Below are 27,094 nucleotides of genomic sequence, written 5' to 3' on the forward strand. Positions count from 1 at the left end.
GGCCTTGAGATAGAAGCTGTATTTCAGTCTCTCGGTCCCCGCTTTGATGCACCTGTACTATTAAATCGGTTCAATCGGAATGGCCGATTAATTAGGGCCGATTTCAAGTTATCAAAACAATTGGAAATCGTTATTTTTGGGCGGCGATTTGCAGATTTAAAAAATATATATATTATTTTTAATACTTTTATTTAACTAGGCAAGTCAGTTAAGAACACATTCTTATTTTCAATGACGGCCTAGGAACGGTGGGTTAACTGACTTGTTCAGGGGCAGAATGACAAATTATCACCTTGTCAGCTCGGGGGAACCAATCTTGCAACCTTACAGTTAACTAGTCCAACGCAATAACGACCTGCCTCTCTCTCGTTGCACTCCACAAGGAGCCTGTTACGCGAATGCAGTAAGCCAAGGTAAGTTGCTAGCTAGCATTAAACTTATCTTATAAAAGACAATCAATCATAATCACTGGTTAACTACACACGGTTGATGATATGATATGATGATACTAGATATTATCTAGCGTGTCCAGCGTTGCATATAATCTGACTGAGCATACAAGCATCTGACTGAGCGGTGGAGCGGTGGTAGGCGCGTAAACATTCATTCAAACAGCACTTTTGTGCGTTTTGCCAGCAGCTCTTCGTTGTGCGTCAAGGATTGCGCTGTTTATGACTTCAAGCCTATCAACTCCCGAGATGAGGCTGGTGTAACCGAAGTAAATTGCCTAGCTAGTTAGCGCGCGCTAACTAGAGGAACGGAAGCTATACTGTTACACTGGCAATACTAAATTGCCTATAAGAACATCCAATAGTCAAAGGTTAATGAAATTCAAATGTTCAAGGGAAATAGTCCTATAATTCCTATAATAACTACAACCTAAAACGTCTTACCTGGGAATATTGAAAACTCATGTTAAAAGGAACCACCAGCTTTCATATGTTCTCATGTTCTGAGCAAGGAACTGAAACGTTAGCTTTCTTACATAGCACATATTGCACTTTTACGTTCTTCTCCAACACTTAGTTTTTGCATTATTTAAACCAAATTCAACGTTTCATTATTTACTTGAGGCTAAATTGACAAAATCTCAATTGAATAATTTCAGGCTTTAACACAAAGTGTGGAAAATGTCAAGTGGTATGAATACTTTCTGAAGGCACTGCAATGATCACATGTTAGATGCCTTTAATCAAACTCAAGAATTTCAATTGATATTCTAAAAATCACCAGTCACACAAGGGAGCCTTAGCAGGTACTCCGAACACTCAAACCAGAAAAACCACAAACTTTGAACTTTAAAAATAATTCTTTAGAACATGGAATTAATTTTTAAAAACATTCATTTTTTAAAACTCTGCCTCCTTTGTTTACCTTTATGTTTTGAGTACATGCTTAACTCTATAGCCATGCACTTCTCTCTTACGCACCGGCCACCATTCACCTAAGCCTGAGAGCCGACCCTCATTGATAGCATGTCAGGTGTCGAATGTTTCAGAGTGATGTAAATCCATAGCCCAGACCAAGGGGGATAATATGGTGGAGGGAGGGATGGAGGGATGAGTTGGAGGGAGAGCAGGAGCCGATCTATTCATCAAAGCCCATTTCCAACACACTCAGCAAATGGATGAGCACAGATGCGTACCAAATGGCATATCATTCCATATTTAGTGTACTACTTACCCATAGGGCTCCGGTCAAAAGTAGTGCAATAGGGTGCCATTTGGGACAGACCAGGAAATCTGTAATATGGGAGACATGGCTGACGCAGGCCAGTGTGTCTAAGGTTACAGTGTTGGGTTATGGGCCTTTTCTATCATTCACAATTCATAGAAGGAAAATGCTGTATTAGTAAAATCACTCTCAAACTATGAAGTGGTGCTTATAAACAAGACATCAGTCCTCCATATGCGTTGAAATGGCACCATATTCCAGCTTAAGTTTTTTTTTCATCAACGTCAACTGCCCTTCAAGAGTGGCTTAGTATATTCTCGCATAACCCAATTCATGCACGTCGGTTTGGCATATACCTTTTCCTCTACCCTGTGCATTTCTGTCATCTTTCTATAATATGCCACTTTTTATCAAAAATTACTTGAATTATGCATGACAACCAAGCGAGGACAGAATGCATACAAAATATTGTTTTCTGGTTGGGATAGAGTTTCCCCTGGTGACAGATATCCACCTGTAGGGCTGAACTCAAGAGCCTCTGAAGGCTTAGAGATGTCGTGGCAGCTCCTCTCCAGGGCCATGTTCATAAGGAAGAAAAAAACATGAAATGGACTGAAACAGGGACGGACTACCTGGACTTGTCCAATGAGAAATACATACGTTTGTTTTCCTTTGCAAAGCATTTTAAAATTATGCATGCCTTAATGAACATGACCCAGAGGTAGGTAGCTAGCTAGGTAGGTACTGTATGTAGGCTCTCTAGTGATGTTGGCCTTCTGGTTCTAAATATAAGCCCAAGTTTGCCTCGCGCTACAGGAAGTGAATTAGATCCCAAGAATGATGACTCACACAAGCCACTCAAGTGGAGTAAGCACACCTTTTATTTCTACCGTCAGCGTACACACATGCCAGAATGACCAAGCCAACACTCGTGTATCGGAAATAGAGGGAGAGAGGCAGAGCAAGACAGAGCAACCCCCCAGAGAGAGTTTGTGTTTCTATGAGTAAAGCCTGTCTAACAGAAACAATAAATTAGTCTCATTTCATCAGTTAATTAATGTAAACGTTGAATTGCATTGGTCTTTATTAAACAATGACAAATGGAAGTATAAGAGTTTAGAATCCCTGCGTCACCCGAAGAACACACGCTCATTCCTTCCCTCCACCATATCACTCCTACCTCTCAATCCCTCCACCATATCACTCCTACCTCTCCATCCCTCCACCATATCACTCTCCTACCTCTCCATCCCTCCACCATATCACTCCTACCTCTCCATCCCTCCACCATATCACTCCTACCTCTCCATCCCTCCACCATATCACTCTCCTACCTCTCCATCCCTCCACCATATCACTCCTACCTCTCCATCCCTCCACCATATCACTCCTACCTCTCCCTCCAAACCGCCCACCTACTTTTTCCCTCTCGCCCTTGGTCCCGCCTACCTCTCCCTGCCTTCCTCCCTCACTCCTTACACCTAACTCTCCCACCTCTCACCTACTTTTCCCCTCCAGCCCTTGGTCCCGCCTACCTCTCCCTGGCTTCCTTCCACCTTCCTGCTCTCTCCCGCCTAGGGTAGTTATAATTACTACAAACACACCATGAGTTTGAATTAACTGCAACAGTATATGCGCTGCCAATTTGTGTTCCCCTCCACCACCAATACTCCCATCCATCTTTCCCTCCCACTGTACACCCTTCTCTCCCTCCATGGGATCATCTGAGTCTGGGGAAGTGTGTAGGCATCCCAAATGGTACCCTATATAGAGCTCTACTTTTGACTAGAACCCATGGTGCTCTGGTCAAAAGTAGTGCACTATAAAGGGAATAGGGTGCCTTCGGGATACAACCAGTTTGTAGGCCCTGACCCTATGTGCGCTGCCAATTAGTATCCCCCACCTGTCACTGCAGGTCAGTCGCGCAGGCATCTGCTGGGTGTGAAATTGCCCATCTCAATTTCATCCCTGAACTCTGCATGCCCCCCCCCCACCCCTGCTCCTACCACCAGCAGCATCTATAGACCTTTACCACACGACCATACACTGGGGGAAGGGAGGAAAGGCATGCTGCAGATAGCCTTCTGCTGGAGTATATGGTGCACTGGGCCGTATCATTAGTACATACCAGTGCAACATTTTGCAATGAAAGCAGGTGTTTCTTATTGGACAAGTTCAGGTCGTCCCTCCCCATTTTGGTCCGTTTTATTCCGTTTGGTTTTCTAGTGATTACAACCCTGGAGTGTGTAGAGCACTGGAGAACATGGAAAACACGGCTGTTGACCCAAAGGCTTCTCAACCTCGCCGGTCGAACCATATCACTATAATAACGACTCGTCTAATCTAGTATTTGTAGTTGTCAGTTATGTAATTATGAGGTACTTTGTTCATGGTCAAATCATTAGGCACCCTTAGTGCAGTTGGAATGGTAATCAATCTGGCCTCTGTAATCATTGGAACATTATCCACAATTGAAAAGCATGTGCACAGCGCAGACGTTGACAGATGCTATCCTGTCACAAAGTTCAAGGCAACAGTAAACATGTCGTTCCCCACGAATGATGCAGCAACACATTTCAGTTAATTACTAAAGCTCAAGCCTTGGGCCAATCAGTGTAATGAGATATGGCGTGTGACAAACGTACGGATGGAGACAGATCCACAGTCCTCTCCTCGATTTCATCGTGGGGGACAATTTTGAAATGTGACCTAACGGTTTACAAGTTCAGCGATTGGAACCGTTGTAAAGCATTCCCTGACGGATATATTGTGTGTGCCAAATGGCACCCTATTCACTAAATATAGTGCACTACTTCTGATCAGTCCTATGGGTCGTGGTCAAAGGTAGTGCACTACTCCGGTCAAAAGTAATGCACTATATAGGGAATCGTGGGCCATTTGGGACACAGTATTAGTGTGGTATGGTTGTTCAGACATCGAGGGAGTTTAAGGTAAGACTCAGTGGGCAAGAAAGAAAAACACCAGCTCATTACAGAGGTGCTATTATTTTGGTGGCCTCCACATCTGGTTGCCCCCGCTTTGTTCATTAATCACTGGTGCACTGCAGACACTCACACGACAAATGAAGTAGATTCCACATTAACAGCTTGTTGGGTGCCCACCACTGCAATCCACGGTCAGTATGATAACAGTAAGCTGGGGTGTATTAGCATTAGCTCTGCAACATAAAACATGTTTCTTATTTGACAGATTTGGGTAGGTCCCACCGTGCTAGCTTCTGTACGACTCCAAATTAATACTTCCCTGGTCAGTCACCTTAAGGGGAAATTCATATCATATTGCATATCTATGCATTCAGATAGGATATAGGCTCTGAATTGCATTCCAATGAGTTTAAAAGTATAGTCAAGTTAAGCCTACAGGGGAAAAAAAAGGTCCAACGGAGTGTTTATCGCAAAATCCTTTCAGGGTAACAATTAAGTACCTCTAGGTGAGGTATTAAAACGGTCAAAAAGAAAGAAATGCTGTCGCATCTTGGCACAGAGCAACTTCTCAAGAAATACATTTACTAGGATTGTCTGGGAAAGAAAATCTGAAAACTAGCCATTATTAGCAAAGAGGTTTGGAACTCTTTGGTCTATTAACTCATTTACAGCTTGGTAACATCACTGGGCAGGCCAAAACAGGCTGGAATGTCAGGTGGTTTTTTCAAACAGTTCTTACACTAAAAGGGCATTATCATAATTTGCACAGTATTATTCCAAACTCAGTGTGGAAATACAGTATATAAAACACAGGGAAATGCATTTTTTTTTGGACTGCAATGGGACTTTAAGGCTACCTCACCTGACTAAAACAAAAGAGTGCTTCACTTCAAGGGTTAAATCATGCCAAGATGGCCGCCTCACTCCCCCCCCGACATTCCCAGAAAGTAAAAGAGGAAATAATTCAATCTCTTATACATACAGACAAGTCCTTCACTGGGCTAGTGATAAGTAATCTACTTTGCTTGATATGATACAGACAGGGAAGAGACCTGCCTGTCAGCACAGCTTTAGACTGCATTCCAAATAGCTGGGTTTCTCAACTCCACTATATGTATAGTTCCTTCAGAAAGTATTAACACCCCTTCACTTTTTATACATTGTTTTGTTACAAGGTGGGAATCAAAATGAATTAATTGTAAATTTTGGTCAATGATCTACACAAAATACCATGTAATGTCAAAGTGGAAGAAAAATTGTCACATGTAGACTGAACCAGGATTTCCTCTAGGATTTTGCCTGTGCTTAGCTCTATTCGGGTTCTTTTTATCCTAAACATCCTAGTCCTTGTCGATGACAAGCATACTCATAACACGAAGCAGCCACCACTATGAGTGGTACTCAGTGATGTGTTGTGTTGGATTTGCCGCGAATATAACGATTTTGTATTCAGGACTAAATTAAATTCTTTGCCGTTTTACTTTAGTGCCTTATTGCAAACAGGATGCATGTTTTGGAATATTTGTATTCTGTACAGGCTTTATTATTTTCCCCCTTTCAATTAGTTTGGTATTGTGGAGTAACTACAATGTTGTTGATCCTCTTTTCTCCTATCACATCCATTAAACTCTGTTTTAAAGTCACCATTGGCCTCATGATGAAATCCCTGTGCGGTTTCCTTCCTCTCCGGCAACGGAGTTAGGATAGACACCTGTATCTTTTGTGACTGGGTGTAGTGATACACCATAAAGTGTCATTAATAACTTCCCCATGCTCAAAGGGATATTCAATGTCTGCTTTATTTTTTACCCATCTAGTAATAGGTGCCGGTTGTGAGGCATTGGAAAACCCCCCAGGTCTCTGTGGTTGAATCTGTGCTTGAAATGCCCTGTTCAACTGGGGGTTCTTACAGATAATTGTATGTGTGGGGTACAGAGAGGAGAATGTTTCAAATTATTTTTTAACGACTATTATTGCACAGAGTGTGAGTCCATGCAACTTATGTGACTTGTTAAGCAAATGTTTACCCCTGAACTCATTTAACCTTGCTATAACAAGGAGTTGAATACTTAGACATTTCAGCTTTCATTTTTTATTAATTTGTAAAAACACTCTAAAAACATAATTCCACTTTGACATTATGGGTTATTGTGTGTAGGCCAGTGACAAAAATCTAAATGCAATCCATTTTAAATTCAGGCTGTAAAATAACATTTGGAAAAAAGTCTAGGGGTGCGAATACTTTCTGAAAGCACTGTACATCTCGGTGGAGTTGGGTTACGACGACTGAGCAAAATGTACTTCCGACAACATTGAGTCCCTGTCAGTCGATACGAGAAAACAGTCAGTGGTTATATTTGACAAAAGTTTTACTTAAAGTATACATTTCAGCAAACAATGAAATGCACGCAGCAACAGAGGACAAAAGGTACACACTAAGGGTTTAAGAATGACATTTTTACACGTATTGACCGACAACGATTTGATGTAGTCGGAGGTTCAGTCCGCCCACAGTCGTCTCCACTCAACTCCATTGTAGAGTTGAGGAAAAACTTGGCTACTTCCCAAATGGTCAAAAGTAATGCACAAAAGAGAATAGGGTGCCAATAGGGATGCAGCCCTAGTCTCTTCTGGTAAACCTCAAAGACCTCATAGCAGCTCTTATATCACATGGGCTTTCAGTTGATAGCTTGTCTGCTAAAGATGAGTCATACTGGGCCGTCATACTGGTCCACTAAGTCTACATTCGTACACTAAGTCCCTCAAGGACTCTCTTGGGATATAGGACTGCTGTATAAAGCCATGATTGAACAGTGTTTTGTCTGGATCAAAAAGAGGCTTAGATGGTGGCGTGGCAGGGGATGTGGCAATGGGCACGGCTGACTTGTCAATGTGGCTGAATTGTGAAGAAAATTCAAAAAATAAACTGACATGCAGCTGAGAGAACATGTTGCAGTTTTAAAGTTAATTCCCTGCAATTCTATGCATTTTTCCATGGCTAACACTGTGTTATTTTGCTCAAACATAATAAATCCATGCTGCTAAATTCATTGTTTTTGAAAGGACAGTACACATATTTTCCTTTTTTGGGGGTAAGGGGCTTACCATTAGAGCTAGTTAATCAGGAAAATTATGCTTTTGCAGCCTGAATAGAAGATACTTTATGCATGAGTAGGGCTACGGGACACAAGTGTATTACATCAAACCTAGACGAGAGTGCAGATCTAGCGGTCACTATTGGCTGCCTAGGCTAGCTCCATACCCAATGGCACCATATTCTGCATGGCACTAAAGCTTACCAGTCAAATTAATTGGTTGTGGTTGTGCCTCAGATTTGATTTTTTAAGGCCAATTAAAATAAGGCCCGTGGCTCATTAAAGGGACTCAATCCTCTCTGAAGACAGCTGTGGCTGCCTGTCGCCTAGCTGCTCCCAGACTGGTTACGTTCTGTACCACCAGATCCCAAGGCTCACAAAACATAACGAGGAAAACAAAGTACCTAGGTGGAGTGTAGGTCATTGAACAAATAAGAGTAATCTAGTCCCGTCCCCAAAAATTATAAATGTTAATTTAGCTTAATTTTAAAGTTATGTAATAAAGAGCACATGTTCAACTTCATAACAAATACTTCTTCCCAGAGTTTAATAAATACATAAAAATACTATAAAAAAGTGACTACAAAAAAGGGACAGGGTTGACAATTTCATCTTAAAATCAGCCATTAATCCCCTTGTGACAGAGGGGATGGAAGCTTGTTGTGTGCAACATCAAGGGGAAACTGAATGCAAGCTTAAAGATGCACTCTCAAACTTGTATTAATTTCAGCCAGTAGTTTTGAAAGTTGTGCTAATGAGCCAAGTGGTCCCCGTTTTTTGTGTACTAAAAAAAATATAATCAAAAGTTTATTGGTCGCGTACACAGATTTGCAGATGATCTCGCAGGTGCAACGAAAAGCTTGTTTCTGTCCCGAAGCCTGCGTTGTCTTGGCTGTGTGCTTAGGGCTGTTGTCCTGTTGAAAGGTGAAGCTTCGCCACAGTCTGAGGTCCAGAGCGTTGTGGAACAGGTTTTCATCAAAGATCTCTCTGTACTTTGCTCAGTTCATCTTAGATTGATGAGAAGAAAATAATTATATACATTTTAGAATAACACAATCCACTCATGGAATGACAAGTTTTCTATTTTTGACATAGGGGAGAAAAAGTGTGTTAACGAAAGTATGCTACTGTTGCTTAATCCCCATTCCACCTCCATATATATATATATATATATATATATATATAAAAACACACACACACACTGCTCAAAAAAATAAAGGGAACACTAAAATAACACATCCTAGATCTGAATGAATGAAATATTCTTATTAATACTTTTTTCTTTACATAGTTGCATGTGCTGACAACAAAATCACACCAGTGGCGAATTTGCCAATCTTGGTGTTCTCTGGCAAATGACAAACGTTGGGCTGTAAGCACAACCCCCACCTGTGGACGTCGGGCCACCCTCATGGAGTCTGTTTCTGACCGTTTGAGCAGACACATGCACATTTGTGGCCTGCTGGAGGTCACTTTGCAGGGCTCTCGCAGTGCTCCTCCTTGCACAAAGGCGGAGGTAGCGGTCCTGCTGCTGGGTTGTTGCCCTCCTACGGCCTCCTCCACGTCTCCTGATGTACTGGCCTGACTCCTGGTAGCGCCTCCATGCTCTGGACACTACGCTGACAGACACAGCAAACCTTCTTGCCACAGCTCACATTGATGTGCCATCCTGGATGAGCTGAGCCACTTGTGTGGGTTGTAGACTCCGTCTCATGCTACCACTAGAGTGAAAGCACCGCCAGCATTCAAAAGTGACCAAAACAGCCAGGAAGCATAGGAACTGAGAAGTGGTCTGTGGTCACCACCTGCAGAACCACTCCTTTATTGGGGGTGCCTTGCTAATTGCCTATAATTTCCACCTGTTGTCTATTCCATTTGCACAACAGCATGTGAAATGTATTGTCAATCAGTGTTGCTTCCTAAGTGGACAGTTTGATTTCACAGAAGTGTGATTTACTTGGAGTGACATTGTGTTGTTTAAGTGTTCCCTTTATTTTTTTGAGCAGTGTGTGTGTGTATATATATATATATATATATATATATTTATTTTATTTTTTATCTAGTGGTTTATTTGTCTAGGATGTGATAGACAAATTATTTTGTAAATTGATTAGGGACGGCACAGTATCAGAAAAAACAAGGTGCCTTGTAAGGGTAACTCGATTATGCTCAAACCAGTTGAAGAGAAAAACTGCTACCCAACAAAAGTGAATGACCAAAATCTAGGGCCGGGACAATTCCAGTATCGCAATATTTTTTCCATGGCAAAAATGAAAACATGAAGCAGACAACTATTTGATCCTATAAAAACCTGCCGTATGTAAAATATTGTGTGCTATAGTGTCATGTCTACTCCCGCTCCTCCCCTCCGGCGTTCAACATCGCCGGAATACTAACCACCGGCCCTAGGATCCATCATTACGCACAACTGGCATCAATCATTACGTGCACCTGCATGTCCTTATGATAGTCACCTGGACGCCATTACCTTCCTGATTACCTCTCCTATATTGGTCAGTCCCTTTGGTTCTCTCAGTCAGTATTGTTCCGGTGTTTATGAGTAGACACCACTGTTATGTTGTCTCTTTTCATGTTTTATTAAACATTTCACCTGCTTCTCAGCGATTCCATTACATATAGCTTGAAAAACAAATAAATGTGACTCTGGATGACAGCATAAATTACAACATTAGGGCTGTTTCCCAAAATAAGTTAAACATGCTTTAGTTTTGTTTCCTTGCCACGATACTAATGACTACTGCAATACTTGTATCATCCCGGCCCTAACAAAATCATGTATAAGTAAAAGGCACAATTAAAATGTGCATTAGGCTCATTTCAGATCAATAAGTAATGACAATGGCTATGTCCCAAATGGCACCCTATTACCTATATAGTGCATTACTTTAGACCAGAACCCAATGAGCCCTGGTCAAAAGTAGTTTACTACATAGGGTGCCACGTAGGAAGCAGACAACGGCATAAAGGCCAAGCGTGTAGCAAGCTTCCGGCCTGCCTGCCTTGCACTCACTGGATCTCCCCTTGGTCTGCTGCAGTGTCTGTTTACCACATCCCACAGTGGATGGATGGTGCAATTAACAAGTGTGAGGGATACTGTAGAGCAGGGGTGTCAAAGTCAAATGGACGGAGGGCCAAATAAAAAAATGTAGCTACAAGCCGAGGGCCGGACTGTTCGAATGTTCATTGAAAAATGTTTAAATGACGCATATAGTCTAGTGAACCTAATTGAACCTACTGAAAACCTAACAAATATATTCCAATATGATCAGATAAATAAAGCAATATTTTCTTATGGCTCTGTCAGTAATCTTTAATTTTCAACAGACACAAAAGACAAATTTCCTTTATATAAAAATCCCCATAACATGAACATTAAATGAAAGAAACCGGTATTCAAGACACCATCAGTAGCCTATATTTTCTATTTTAGCAAAAGTGGGCTAAATTTACTTCAAAGAAAAAAACAATAATAGCAATTTTCTATCATCCACTCAACTGAAATATTTTTAAAATATAATTGGATTGAAATACAATAAAATAAAGTGCAAAAATCTATTAATCAAAAACAACACTTTGTTTAAGGAGAAGTAACATGCAGTGAAAACAAATATTAAACTTTAACTTTTAAACTTGAACTGAGTAAAAACTCTAAATATGTGATTGCACAGTAATGTTCACTTGTTTGAGGTTGAGGGTGATACTTGGTGGTGTCCCATCTTTTCCACAAGTTCATCAATGTTCGGGGTAAGGCTCTGAGCTGAGGAAATCCTCAGAATTGAGTGGAGGTGTTCAGCAGTAAGTCGACTTCTGTGTGATGTTTTGTTCAAGTTCATCAAAGAAAACAGTTGTTCACACAGGTATGTGCTGCCAAACATAGACAACGTTTGAGCAGCCTGGATGCGCAGCTGGGGCATTGTGTCGGGGAGGAAACGGGCGAACTCCGCAGCACCCACTGCCGCATATTTTGCCCTCAGTGCATCATTGCATTGGAGGTCAATCAACTCCATTTGGAGGTTTGGTGGTGAGCTTTCCACGTCAACAGCAAATGGGTTACCGAGCAGTTCCAACCTGCTTTTTGTGCTTCAAAGTCAGCAAATCGGCGTCGAAAGTCAGCGGCAAGCATACCTATTTTATCAGCCAACTGTGCGCTCGGGAACGCACTGGTAGAGAGCTTCTCTTTCATGGTCTGGCAGCTGGGAAAGTGGCTCAAATTTTCTTTCCGCATCTGCGTCTCCCACAGAGTCAGTTTGGTTTTAAATGCCTTCACTGTACTGTACATATCAGAGATGACACGATCCCGACCCTGCAGCTGCAAGTTCATTGCATTCAGATGACTCGTAATGTCACACAGAAAAGCCATTTCACACAGAAACATTTCGTCTCGGAGTTGTGTTGTGTCTTTCCCTTTGCTGTCCAAGAACAGACAAATCTCCTCACGAAGCTCGAAACATCTTTGAAGCACCTTTCCCTGGCTTAGCCATCGCACCTCTGTGTGATAAGGCAAATCACCATGCTCCGTTTCTAACTCCGTCAGAAATGCCTTGAACTGGCGGTGATTCAAACCTTTGGCTCTGATAAAGTTAACTGTGCGCGTGATGATGCTCATTACATGCTCCATTTTCAAGGCTTTACCGCACAACGCTTCCTGGTGTATGATACAATGATAAGCTGTCAGCTCACCTGTCGCGTTTTCCTCTTGCATCTTTTCCCGTATCTTCGCCACCAGTCCGCTCCTGTGTCCACACATCGCAGGTGCTCCGTCGGTTGTCAAACCCACGAGTTTTTCCCAAGGCAGCTCCATCTCATTTACACATCTTGACACCTCTTCATACAAATCATGCCCCGTAGTTGTGCCATGCATAGGACGTAAAGCCAAAAACTCCTCTGTCACGCTTAGGCTGGAGTCCACTCCGCGGATGAAAATTGACAACTGGGCAATGTCAGAAATGTCGGTGCTCTCATCCACAGCCAAGGAATATGCAATGAAATCTTTTCCCTTTTTCACAAGCTGCTCTTTTAGATTGATGGACAACTGGTCTACTCTCTCGGCAATGGTGTTTCTGCTCAGACTCACATTTAAAAAGAGTTGCCTTTTTTCTGGGCAAACTTCGTCACAAACTTTAATCATGCAGTTTTTGATGAAATCCCCCTCCGTAAATGGCCGGGCTGATTTAGCGATCTCTTCTGCCAAAATAAAACTGGCCTTGACAGCAGCCTGGCCTTGTGATTTGGCTTTTTTGAACAGAGCCTGTCGAGATTTGAGGCCTCGTTTTAATTCCTCTGCCTTTTGTAGCCTTTGTTCCATGTCCATATTCTTGTTTTTGTCCGCGTGTTTCGTTTCATAATGTCGTCTCAGATTATACTCTTTCAGTACCGCCACACTTTCTCCACACAGAAGACACACAGGTTTTCCAGCTACCTCCGTGAACAAATACTCCGACTCCCACCTTGTTTGAAACCCCGGTTCTCAGTGTCCACCTTCCGTTTTGCCATTTTTGATGGGTATCTGAAAGTTAATTTTACTGTGATGCTGACAACTGCTGTGCCAATAAATATTGAAATGAAGCAGCCTACTGCTCGGTGCGTCACCGTTGCATTGTGGGAAATGTAGTATTGGTGCGTGTAAAAGATCTGCGGGCTGCCGGCTTGCTGCGGTCTGCGGGCCGGTTCTAATAATAAATCAAGATCATCCCAGGGGCCGTAAAAAACCTTCTCGCGGGCCGGATGTGGCCCGCGGGCCTTGACTCTGACATATGTGCTGTAGAGGGATACATTCCGCAGAAGAAATTCTTCAAGGAAAAAAAGCATTTCTCAGAGAGCATCTTGTTTTATCAAAAGAAGAGAAAGAGAATGATTTAGAGCCTGTGTGGGAGAACTAGGTGAAGCCTCTGTCCTACAGATAGATTTTTTTCTGCTCTGGCTCCCATTATTGGCTTGGTAGTAATACTGGGTCACTAACACCCTATGCTGAATCTTTGTATTACATCATGAAGGGGAAGAAATCAATACAAAATGACTACGCTTTAGTTCCCAATAACAGACTAAAGCAGCCAATGCTTCAAACAGCCTAGACCAATTTTGCAGAGGTCAGAGCGGGGGCTGTGCTATATCAATGGTCTGACCTATTCTCACAGCGTAATTTGTGTTTAGGAAGTCCATTCCAGGACTGTGGTTTCCAGCCCACAGAGACTGTCACTGGTCCCGCACTGCGCTATACTGCACTGTGGAGATGAGCAGGCGGGCGGGCGGGCGCACACACACACACTGGGCTCATCAGCTGCAGCAACCATCTGCGCCAACTTAACCTTCGCCTCGTCCCATTAACTGTCTGTCTCGGGTCACAAGACAGTAGCAGGGAAGAATGACGTCACAGGGACCAAATTGAGTCTGGCGTGATTGAGTGTGGGGGGGGGGTCGAGAGGCCTCTGTTAAGAGGGGATGCTGCCTGCGGGGGATCATCAAAGCCTGGCCTCCTCCCCACCGGTAGCGCTAGACCTACCGTTAAAGCTCAGGTCAGCAGCCAGCGCTTCTTTGTTGCTGTGAATGACCCTGGGGGGGAATCACTTGCTTTACTATGCTTTGCTGCCTGGCATACATTCCCCCATCCATGCATGTTTGCTCAGGCGAGGGTGTGGCCCAGTTTAGGGGATTACCCTGAGGAATGCATGTCCTCCCACAATCCCCTAGAAAAAAAGTTAGCAAGCTTACACACACACACACACACACACACACACACACACACACACACACACACACACACACACACACACACACACACAAAGTGAAGCATTCTTTCCTCGTACGCAAACGTAGCAAATAGGCGAGGTATGATTTTGATCTAAATTCAAGACCTAAGATCTAAATTAAAAAACAAGATTTGAAAAGTGTGCCAAGTTAAATCCATGCTCCGCTGCCCAGATCCTGTACTGAAGCATGAGGGAGTGGCTGCTGCACAGAGCTCAAAAATGTCAGGGGACGTTTTTGGTTGAATCCGAGTCAAGATCTTTGACAATTGGTTTAAATCTTGCACCAGGCTTCATGCCTGACTGCACATGCTAAGATGTTCTTACAGGGGAGATAAAACAAAGGCATGTTCACACGGTGGGGCTATGTCAGTGACCCAAATGGCACCCTATTCCCAATATAGTACACTATGTACTAGAGGTCGATCGATTATGATTTTTCAACGCCGATACAGATTATTGGAGGACCAAAAAAGCCGATATATATTTAGAATCGGGCCAATTTATATTTTTTACATTTTTTTTTGAAAATGTATTTGTAATAATGACAATTGCAACAATTCTGAATTAACACTTATTTTAACTTAATATAATACATAAATAAAATTAATTTAGCTTAAATAATGCAAAAACAAAGTGTTGGAGAAGAACATAAAAGTGCAATATGTGCTATGTAAGAAAGCTAACGTTTCAGTTCCTTGCTCAGAACATGAGAACATATGAAAGCTGGTGGTTCCTTTTAACATGAGTTTTCAATATTCCCAGGTAAGAAGTTTTAGGTTGTAGTTATTATAGGACTATTTCCCTCTATACCATTTGTATTTCATGAACCTTTGACTATTGGATGTTCTTATAGGCACTTTAGTATTGCCAGTGTAACAGTATAGCTTCCGTCCCTCTCCTCGCTCCTCCCTGGGATCGAACCAGCAACACAACGACAACAGCCACCACGTCGAAGCAGCGTTACCCATGCAGAGCAAGGAGAACAACCACCCCAAGGCTCAGATCGAGTGAAGTTTGAAACGCTATTAGCGCAAGCTAACTAGCCAGCCATTTTACTTCGGTTACACCAGCCTCATCTTGGGAGTTGATAGGCTTGAAGTCATAAACAGCGCAATGCTTGATGCACAACAAATAGCTGCTGGCAAAACGCACGAAAGTGCTGTTTGAATGAATGTGTCCGCGCCTGCTTCTGCCTACCACCGCTCAGTCAGATACTTGTATGCTCAGTCAGATTATATGCAACACAGGACACGCTAGATAATATCTAGTAATATCAACCATGTGATTATGATTGATTGTTTTTTTATGAGATAAGTTTAATGCTAGCTAGCAACTTACCTTGGCTTACTGCATTTGCGTAACAGGCAGTCTCCTTGTGGAGTGCAACGAGAGAGAGGCAGGTCGTTATTTTGTTGGACTAGTTAACTGTAAGGTTGCAAGATTGGATCCCCTGAGCTGACAAGGTGAAAATCGGTCTTTCTTCCCCTGAACGAGGCAGTTAACCCACCGTTCCTAGGCCGTCATTGAAAATAAGAATGTGTTCTTAAGTTATAGTTATATAAAGATTAAATAAAGGTGTAAAAAGATATATATAATAATAGGCAAATCGGCACCCAAAAATACAGATTTCCGATTGTTATGAAAACTTGAAATCGGCACTAATTAACCTCTTGAACCTCTGGGGGCAGTATTTCACTTTTGGATGAAAAAAGTATTTTGTCACGAAAAGATGCTTGACTATGCATATAATTGACAGCTTTGGAAAGAAAACACACTGACGTTTCCAAAACTACAAAGATAGTCTGTGAGTGCCACAGAACTAACGCTACAGGCGAAACCAAGATGAAATTTCATACAGGAAGTGAGCCAGATTTTTGAGCCGCTGTGTTCCAATGTCTCCTTATATGGCTGTGAATGCGCAAGGAATGAACCTACACTTTCTGTCTTTTCCCCAAGGTGTCTGCAGCATTGTGACGTATTTGTAGGCATATCATTGGAAAATTGACCATAAGAGACTACATTTACCAGGTGTCCGCTCGGTGTCCTCCGTCAAAACTATTGCGTAATCTCCAGGTGCGTGCATTTTTCCATTTTGTTCAGAGGAGAAACCAAACTGCCACGAGTGATTTATCATCGAATAGATATGTGAAAAACACCTTGATGATTGATTCTAAACAACGTTTGCCATGTTTCTGTCGATATTATGGAGTTAAATTTGGAAAAAAGTTCACCGTTGTAAATGACTGAATTTTCGTTTTTTTTTTCTTAGCCAAACGTGATGAAAAAAACGGAGCGATTTCTCCTACACAAATAATATTTTGGGAAAAACTGAACATTTGCTATCTGAGAGTCTCCTCATTGAAAACATCCGAAGTTCTTCAAAGGTAAATTATTTTTATTTGAATGCTTTTCTTGTTTTTGTGAAAATGTTGCCTGCTGAATGCTAGGCTTAATGCTATGCTAGCTATCAATACTCTTACACAAATGCTTGTGTAACGATGGTTGAAAAGCATTTTTTGACAGTGTTGTGTTGTTAACAAAAGGCTAAGCTTGTGAGCCAAAATATTTATTAATATATTTATATTTATTTCATTTGCGATTTTCATGAATGGTTAACGTTGAGTTATGGTAATGAGCTTGAGGCTATAATTACGCTCCCGGATACGGGATTGCTCGTCGCAACAGGTTAAATCGGCCATTCCGGTTAATTGGTCGACCTCTACTATGTTGTCAATAGGGTGCCATTTGAGACTCAACCGATGTTTATCTGACATGAGGAAAACACAAACATAAAAAACAATTACTATTAGCGTAGCTAACCGCTTCTGTTTACAAACTCTGAAATATGATAGGCTGAGGCAGCGTTGGAAAACAGGTTGGATGTAAACACTCAAGTCAGACATGGTGGTCACCGAGAAGTAGCGCTGATGGTGAAGATAACAGGCATGGAGGCGAGGGAGGAATAATCCAACACCTCACAACAGCATTCCGCTGGCACTGTGAGAATCATGGGCAGTTTTTACTTTTAAAATCACAATTAATAAGAAAATATGGACAGGGGGGGCCTGATCATATATCAGCACCTCTACTCTGAGATACTTATTAAATTTGTCCGCTCGTCGTTTTCATTCTAAGGAATTTATTTTTGATATTCAAACCCCTTTACTTATTCCACATTTTGTTGTGTTTATAGCCTGATTTCAAAATGGATTAAACAAAAAAAAACATCTCACACAACACACAATACCCGATAACGACAAAGTGAAAACATGTTTAGAAATTTTAACACAATGTATTGAAAATGAAACACAGAAATATCTCATTTAAATAAATTCACACCGAGTCAATACTTTGTAGAAGCCTATTTGGCAGCGATTACAACTGTGAGTCTTTCTGGGTAAGTCTGGATAGCTTTCCAAACCTGGGTTGTGCAACATTTGCCCATTATTCTAATCAAAATTCTTCAAGCACTGTGAAATTGGTTGTTGATCATTGCTAGAGAACCATTTTCAGGTCTCGCCATATAGTTCCATGTAGATTTAAGTCAAAACTGTAACTTGGCCACTCAGGAACATTCACTATCTTCTTGGTAGGCAACTCCGGTGTACTGTAGATTTCGCCTTGTGTTAAGCAACTCCAGCGTCGATTTGGCTTTGAGTTGTAGGTTATTGTCCTGCTGAAAGGTGAATTGATCTCCCGGTGTCTGGTGGAAAGCAGACTAAACCAGGTTTTCCTGTAGGATTTTGACTGTGTTCGGCTCAATTCCATGTTTCATCCTGAAAATCTCCCCAGTCCTTAATGAATACAAGCATAACCATAACATGATTCAGCCACCACTATACTTGAAAATATGGAGAGTGGTACTCCGTAATCTGTTGTATTGGATTGGCCCCAAACACTTTGTATTCAGGACAAAAAATGAATTGCTTTGCCACATTTTTTGTAGTATTACTATAGTGCCTTATCGCAAACAGGATGCATGTTTTGGATTATTTGTATTCTGTACAGGCTTCCTTCTTTTCACTCTGTCAATTAGGTTAGTATAGTGGAGTATCTACAATGTTGTTGATCCATCCTCAGTTTTGTCCTATCACAGCCATCAAATACTAAGTCACCATTGGCTTAAGGTGAAATCCCTGAGCGGTTTCCTTCCTCTCTGGCAATAGAGTTAGGAAGGACTCTATGTATCTTTGTAGTGACTGGGTGTCATCCAAAGTGTAAATAATTACATCAACATGCATAAAGGTCCTGATCTTTTGGATTCCTGCTTTTTAAATCTGGCAGCTGATTTCATAGCTGAACCACTTAGTGGAGCAAAAAAGTATTTAGTCAGCCACCAATTGTGCAAGTTCTCCCACTTAAAAAGATGAGAGAGGCCTGTAATTTTCATCACAGGTGCGCTTGGAAAATAAGTATTTGGTCACCTACAAACAAGCAAGACTTCTGGCTCTCACAGACCTGTAACTTCTTCTTTAAGAGGCTCCTCTGTCCTCCACTCGTTACCTGTATTAATGGCACCTGTTTGAACTTGTTATTAGTATTAAAGACACCTGTCCACAACCTCAAACAGTCACACTCCAAACTCCACTATGGCCAAGACCAAAGAGCTGTCAAAGGACACCAGAAACAAAAAATTTTAGACCTGCACCAGGCTGGGAAGACTGAATCTGCAATAGGTAAGCAGCTTGGTTTGAAGAAATCAACTGCGGGAGAAATGATTAGGAAATGGAAGACATACAAGACCACTGATATACTCCCTCGATCTGGGGCTCCACGCAAGATCTCACCCAGTGGGGTCAAAATGATCACAAGAACGGTGAGCAAAAATCCCAGAACCACACGGGGGGGGGACCTAGTGAATGACCTGCAGAGAGCTGGGACCAAAGTAACAAAGCCTACCATCAGTAATACACTACGCCGCCAGGGACTCAAATCCTGCAGTGCCAGACGTACTGGCTTAAGCAGGGGGACACATGTCCAGGCCCGTCTGAAGTTTGCTAGAGAGCATTTGCATGATCCAGAAGAAGATTGGGAGAATGTCATATGGTCAGATGAAACCAAAATATAACTTTTTGGTTAAAAAAACAAAGCGTCTTGTTTGGAGGACAAAGAATGCTGAGTGGCCTAGCCAGTCTCCAGATCTCAACCCCATAGAAAATCTTTGGAGGGAGTTGAAAGTCCGTGTTGCCCAGCAACAGCCCCAAAACATCACTGCTCTAGAGGAGCAGTGTGTGAGGAACAGTGTGTGAAAACCTTGTGAAGACTTACAGAAAACGTTTGACCTCTGTCATTGCCAACAAAGGGTATTGAGAAACTTTTGTTATTGACCAAATACTTAGTTTCCACCATAATTTGCAAATAAATTGATTAAAAATCCTACAATGTGATTTTCTGGATGTTTTTCTCTCATTTTGTCTGTCATATTTGAAGTGTACCTATGATGAAAATTACAGGTCTCATCTTTTTAAGTGGGAGAACTTGCACAATTGGTGGCTGACTAAATACCTTTTTGCCCCACTGTACATATATGTTCAATCTAACCCTGGAATGGAATGAAATTCCAAAGATCCTAAAATCAGCATTTGTCCTACCACTTTTAAAAGGGGGAGATCCAACTTTTTAAAATAATTATAGACCAATATCAAAGCGGTCACCCCTGGCGAAAATACTTGAAACCCTTGTGAGTGAACAGCTAAAATAGTTCATTTACTAAATCTATTTTATCAATGTACCAATTGGGCTTCAGGAAGAAGCATAGCACAGTTACAGCAGCCATGAAGGTTTTAAATGATATCACTGAAACCATTGACAAAAAACAGCACTGTGTCTCATTTTATATTGATCTCGCTAAGGCATTTGATACAGTTGATCATGCTATAAAAAGGCAGAGATTGTCGAGTGAAGGTCTTCCAGAGCATGCAGTTGCATGGTTTGCTAACTATCTGTCTGATCGAACTCAGTGCACTCAATTTGATGGGCTTATGTCTGTTAAATTGTCAGTCTTTAATGGCGCGCCTCAAGGCTCTGTACTTGGTCCTCTCTTATTCACCATTTATATAAATGATTTAAAAAAAAATGTCCAAAATGCACAACTTCATTTTCATGCTAATGAGACTGTTATTTACTGTTGTGCCTCATCTCTTACAAAAGCTATCCAGAACTTGTAAAATGCTTTTTATACTGTTCAACATACCTTGTGTCAATTGAAGCTTATCCTCAATACTGACAAAACTAAACTAAAGGTCTTTTCTAAAGCAAGACATAAACCTCTGAACCTTTCACCTATTGCTACCTGTCAGGGCAAGGAGATTGAGGTTGTAACCTCATAAATATCTTGGAATTTTAATTGATGACAGCCTCTCTTTTAAATTGCATATTCAACAATTTACAAAACAATTTAAGCTGAAATTAGGATTTAATTTTAGGAATTAGGCTGCTTTTTCTTTTGAAGCCAGAAGGAGGCTAGTATCAGCTACATTTATGCCCTTACTAGACTATGGGGATATTCTATATATGAATGCTTCCGCTCAGTGTTTGAGATCAATTGACACCTTTTACCATGGCACTTTGAGATTTATTTTAAACTGCAAAACCCTTACGCACCACTGCACTTTGTATACCAGGGTTGGCTGGCCTTCTCTAGTCAATCGTAGGCTCAGTCACTGGTATACTTTTATTTACAAAGCCATTTTGGGTTTACTACCTTTTTATTTGGGCATTTTTAATGTTCAGAAATGTGGTGGGTACTTTCTTCGTTCCCTGGACTTTATCCTGCTAACTGTTCCAAATGTCCGAACTGAATTTGGTAAAAGGGCTTTGATGTACTCTGCGCCATTGTGTTGGAACGCCTTACAAAATACTTTTCAACTGGAAGAACTTGTCCCTATTGGTATTTTTATATCACTGATGAATGATCTTGAGACTGATTCCCTGACCTGTCAATGTTTTAAATTTGCTGTTTTGATTTTGTTATACTCTTGTGAATTCTATGGTTTTTACTAGATTACAGGCTGTTCCATTAAAACTTTAGCGTACCTTGTAATCAAAATTCTAATCTTGATTGGCGCATTTCAAAATGGTGCTTTTTTTAAGCGCAGCTGGGAACTAGTTATGTATGATGGCGAGTGGTGGGGTCGATAAACCAGGAGGATTCTATCAATGTTTGAATATCCAGTTTGTAATCTACTGGGGAGCCAAAATGTCCCCAAAGGCGATGGACAAAAATAGTGTATTGCCACGCTACAACGAGAATGGCCTACGCAGCTGCCGACACAAGTTACACTGAAATCACCCCAGTATTCCTACCACCGGAGAAAGACGGAAACATAAAAATAAAAAAACACAAGCAGAGGATTCTGACCGGGACAAAGAAGTTATGAGTGATAGGTATGTTTATAGCCGTGGAATGCAGCCATTCTTGGTGGTTGAGAAGAATAAGGAATTTCAGCACCTCGTAAAAATCTCAAGCCACCTTATGAACTTCGCCCTCTCGCACCCATTTCAGCCTACCCACCTCTATAAGGAAGCTTAAGCCGAAGTTGTAAATGAATTGGCCAATGCACCCTGTATTGCACTTACTACAGGTTTATGGACCTCCAGGGCTTAACAGGGCAGACACGCCCCCTTTATGAGTAACAAGAGCGCATATTGTAGCATAGGCCTATATAATGTCTGAGTGATGTTTACATATTGATTTCACACAGATATTGCACTTATAATGCATTTATAATACTGTTGTTGATGACTAATCGTGCGTTTTCATTTAAGAAAATCTAAAGTGTTGGTATTCCTGATGGTGCTCCCATCAGGCATGATATGACTCATGATCATATATGGAAATCAGGAATACCAACACTTCGGATTTTCTTAAATAAACAAAAACTACAGTAATGGTTGGCATTAAATGTTCCCGCTGTACCGAAACCAAATCATGACCACAAAACGAAAAACTGCAATATGTACCGAAAAGGTGGATTTGGTAAACTGTTATACCCCTAGACTTGTCAGTAACAGGCGGCACTCAACAACAGGCTATTCACTCACAGCCACCGTGACACAATCACATGACTCCGGCATTTGTGTTTTCATAGATCGCTCTTCTGTCCTTCAGTACTGTCCCCCAATCCCTCCTCCTTCACGGTCATCGTTCCCTTAGACAGTAGTCTGACTGTTGCCAGGTTAGTTCAAAGCAAACCTGTCGCCTATGCCACAAAGCGTGAGAGGAGTAAGTGAGCCAACTTAGGCCAATTCTGAAATCAAAACCGGATAACCGTTGTCACGAAGGTGGCTCACCTTTTAGCCAGGTAAATTGCTATGGCAACACATCATTCAGCTCTAACCTGCTCTGGGGGAAGGCTCACTCCAATTAATCCTGAATGTGTCTTAGCTCAAACCAAACCTAGTTTATAAACCCAGATTATTTTAAGGGACAGTTTTGCCTACAGTAATGATAACATATTGTGCTTTACACACAGTGTGTATGCGACACACAACTTCTGTACCATCAGGAGAGAAAAGTACCTGAAAGGACGCATGCAATCCACGAGACCGTATGAAATGTTGAGAGCAGCAAGAGAAAGTCACAACGACACGGTGAACATAAACGATGCCTGTGACAGAATTTCTCTTGCACTTCTTATAAATGCAAAGCACACAGAGGTGGGAGAATGCAAAGCCTGTTGTTCAAACCTGCCTCTGCAGGTCAATCCTGCCAGCGTTTATCTGGGCTCTGCTGCCAGTGGCCTGACTGGCATCTGTCTCACTGCCCTGCCCCCGCCCCGTGGAAGCTCTTGGTCGGGTGATTGTCATGCCTCTGGGGGTTTGGCGAGAAGGCTGAAAGGCCTGGCTGTTCTATTCTCATCTCGCCTTATGCCTCTATGCAGCAGAGTATCTCTACCTCACCTCTCTGAGGTTACGCCTTTGAATGGATCCCTTCAGATCTCCCCGTGTCACGCCTCGCACTACAGACAGGCTCGATAACCTTGGTCACAGATGGGGTGGCGGAGGAGGATCCAGGCAGGCAGACATAATAGTAGACAGCTCGGGCTCTGACATTGGCCTGGTGGTGATGTCTCAACTGGCTCCCGAGGCACATGAGGATATGCCTCGGAGGGACAGGTCAGCAGAACAGGGCTCCCCCAGATAACCACCAGAATAACACTGAGTTTACAATGAGGGTTAGGAGGACACACCGTTTCAACACAGCCTTGCAGTTAATTCCTTCATATTTGACTCTGTGGCATCTCAGTATCTGTTTTACACTTCATATGAACAATAACATCGCATTTAAAATGTCAGTGACAAATCAGACATTTCAATGCAGTTTGCGTCTCGACAGAACGTAGGCTAACACCCGGAGAACGGACATCAGGTCCTTACGCGGCACAATTACAAATCGTTCCCAATTGGAGTCAGCTGTAAACCCATTAAGCTGCTGCAGGGTTTGACGGAGCCGGCCAGCTGTAATAGACCGCCAGTCAATTGGCCGATTGCTCTGCAATAACTCACAGGGATTTACAAATAACAAGGGGGTTGCCAAGAAAGCAGCTGATGTCCCCATAAATACAATGCCATTTTCAACAGCGTGTTGCCTCTAAATGACATAGAGCTGCCAATACTCATGTAGTTAGAGTGGTTATTGGGTTTGGTTCTGAACTGAAGCAGGCATAAATCCACACATGCCAAGGAGGTGGTGATCATTACAGATGATGACATACACAATTTGCAAATGAAAAGTATAGTATATAGTATATTGGCCCTAAATCTTGCTGGACAGAGAGTTTGTATCATGTAGAACGCACATTGACCTTAACCCACATTCTTAAGGGGTCAGCGACAGCGGGAACAGCCCCAGAATAATAACAGACCCACAGTGAGTTCCCAGTATTGGTATCATGTAAAAAGCGCATCTCACGCTTATGTTTGAAACTCATCCTCTGCCTTTGACCCAAAGCATGACCTTGAAGATTGTGTTATAAACACTGCATAACCTTCTGGTTGGTGTCCCTTTAAAATTGCTGCAATAGCTCACACTTTCATCTCAAAAGCTAAGGCATTGTGAGGTACGACTATTGTTCGGCAAGATACCTGCTCCAGTTTCTCTGGTCATTCATCATTGTCACTGGGTAGGTTTCCAAGGTTTATTGCAGCTACTGCTGCCGCTGTCTTAAAAACAAGGGAGCCTGCACTCCCCCACCCCCACTGCAGTAGTTCACTGTGTAATGTTATGTAAGGGGACCTGCTTTTAATATGAGGTTCTTGTCAGGTTCTTTCATCTTGAACTTTCTCAGGGATTTAGTTGTACTTGATTTTCTTATTGATTCCCTGTTGAATTATTGGATTACGAGGCACCATGATTGCAGTATCGGCCTAGGTCTTTTCAATGTCTAAAACAAAATGTTTCCACAGTGTAGAAAAAAATATGGATAAATAAACATTAAGCATAAATCCTTGAAACACTATCTGGATAGTGCCAAGTAGATGTTCAATAAGGGTCAACAACATTTCCACTAACTATCCACCAGCCCCAAAACTAATCCTAAAATTAACCCTTAACCTAGCCCTTACCCTAACTCTTATTCGAAACCAAACCATAACCCTTTTGTAACAGTCGCAAGCATTTGCTGATCAACAGATAGTGTGTTTATCGTATGACTATCTGTTGATCATCTATATGGGACTATCCAAATAAAGTGACCATGCAGCATACTCTTATAGTTTTATGCTATTGCAACAACTGCTTGCATAAGCTAAATAAAAACCATTCACCTTATTCAACATGTTGTTTTGTGTAACAGCTGACACAGTCTAGAAATAGAACCATCGGACACCTCTACACCGATCAGATGTTAGACACTAGTATAAAGGATGGACGTGGAATGGTAACAGAGCTAAACATATAACCCACAACTGGTGGCAGTGATCACAACAGAAGACCTCTGACATTTCACGCTATAGGTCAAGACTCTGGCATTGCGTGAAGAACTGACACACTCTCTAATTTGAGCACCCCCCCTAGCATTGGAACAGCAAAATGTTAAAATCAGGTGTACTTACATGTTACTGTGGTATGAATGATCTATAGCACATGTTGTTTATCCATTACCTGCTCCAGAATGAGTCCCCTCATATTACAAAGTTGTTACGTAATAGGCCAAGCTAATTTGCTTCGACTGAATATATGAAGACACCTTCACTTCTTTGGGACTGGGGGGCAGTATTGAGTAGCTTGGATGAATAAGGTGCCCAGAGTAAACTGCCTGCTACTCAGGCCCAGTTGCTAATATATGCATACTATTTGGATAGAAAACACTGAAGTTTCTAAAACTGTTTGAATGATGTATGTGAGTATAACAGAACTCATATGGCAGGCAAAAACCTGAGAAAAAAATCCAACCAGGAAGTGGAAATCGTAGGTTTGTAGTTTTTCAACTCATTGCCTATCGAATACACAGTGTCTATGGGGTCATATTGCACTTCCTAAGGCTTCCACTAGATGTCAACAGTTTTTAGAACCTTGTTTGAGGCTTCTGATGTGAAGTGGGGGCGAAAGAGATGGGATTGAGTCAGGGCTCTGAAAGAGTGCCATGAGCTGACCACGCACGTTCACGTGAGAGTTAGCTTGCGTTCCATTGCAATTCTGCAGACAAAGGAATTCTCCGGTTGGAACATTATTGAAGATTTATGATAAAAACATCCTAAAGATTGATTCTATACTTCATATGACATGTTTCTACGAACTGTAATATAACTTTGTCTGAACTTTCGCTTGGACCTGCGCGTTGTAAGTCTGGATTTTGTTTTTCTCATTTTGTCTGTCATAGTTGAAGTGTACCTGTGATGAAAATTACAGGCCTCTCATCTTTTTAAGTGGGAGAACTTGCACAATTGGTGGCTGACTAAATACTTTTTTGCCCCACTGTACATGTATTGTGTAATATGAAGTCCTGAGTGTTGTCTGATGAAGATCAAAAGTTAGTGATTAATTTTCTCTATTTCTGCTTTTTGTGACTCCTCTATTTGGCTGGGAAAATGGCTGTGTGTTTTCTGTGACTAGGTGCTTACCTAACATAACCGTTTGGTGTGCTTTCGCTGTAAAGCCTATTTGAAATCAGACACTGTGGCTGGATTAACGAGAATTTTATCTTTAAAATGGTGTAAAATACTTGTATGCTTGAGGAATTTTTATTATGAGATTTCTGTTGTTTTGAATTTGGCGCCCTGCACTTTCACTGGCTGTTGTCGAGGTGGGACACTACCATCCCGAATATCCCAGAGAAGTTAACAGGCTGTTTTAAACTGACTATAATTAGGGAGTTGTTTAAAAATGATTAGGCCTACAGCAAGACAGATCTATTCAAACCTGGGTAAAATTCAAGCCATTATGAAACAAAACCTGTTGATTCTTAAGGGGTCTTCACTCTGTAGTGCCCAATTTAAATATACAGTAAATCTGTCCCAATTTAATGAGCAAAGGATTTGGAGAGTGATACCACAGAAGCCCTTAGAACAGGGGAGTCAAACTCAATCACTGCAAGGGGCCATATTGGGAAGGGGAAAACAATTGTGGGCCAGACATAGCCTGTTTGTTTTTAGAAAAATATGTTAAATAAAA

At 41.8% G+C, this 27,094-nt stretch overlaps 1 protein-coding gene across 15 annotated transcripts in view; it reads right to left on the reverse strand.

Moving 5' to 3' along the window:
• Positions 1 to 27,094, reverse strand: part of LOC118363665 (muscleblind-like protein 2a) — a 75,764-nt gene that overhangs the window by 34,797 nt on the left and 13,873 nt on the right. The gene's annotated exons all lie outside the window — the stretch shown is intronic.

This window comes from Oncorhynchus keta, chromosome 30, assembly GCF_023373465.1.
Source record: "Oncorhynchus keta strain PuntledgeMale-10-30-2019 chromosome 30, Oket_V2, whole genome shotgun sequence".
NCBI classification, from domain to species: domain Eukaryota; kingdom Metazoa; phylum Chordata; class Actinopteri; order Salmoniformes; family Salmonidae; genus Oncorhynchus; species Oncorhynchus keta.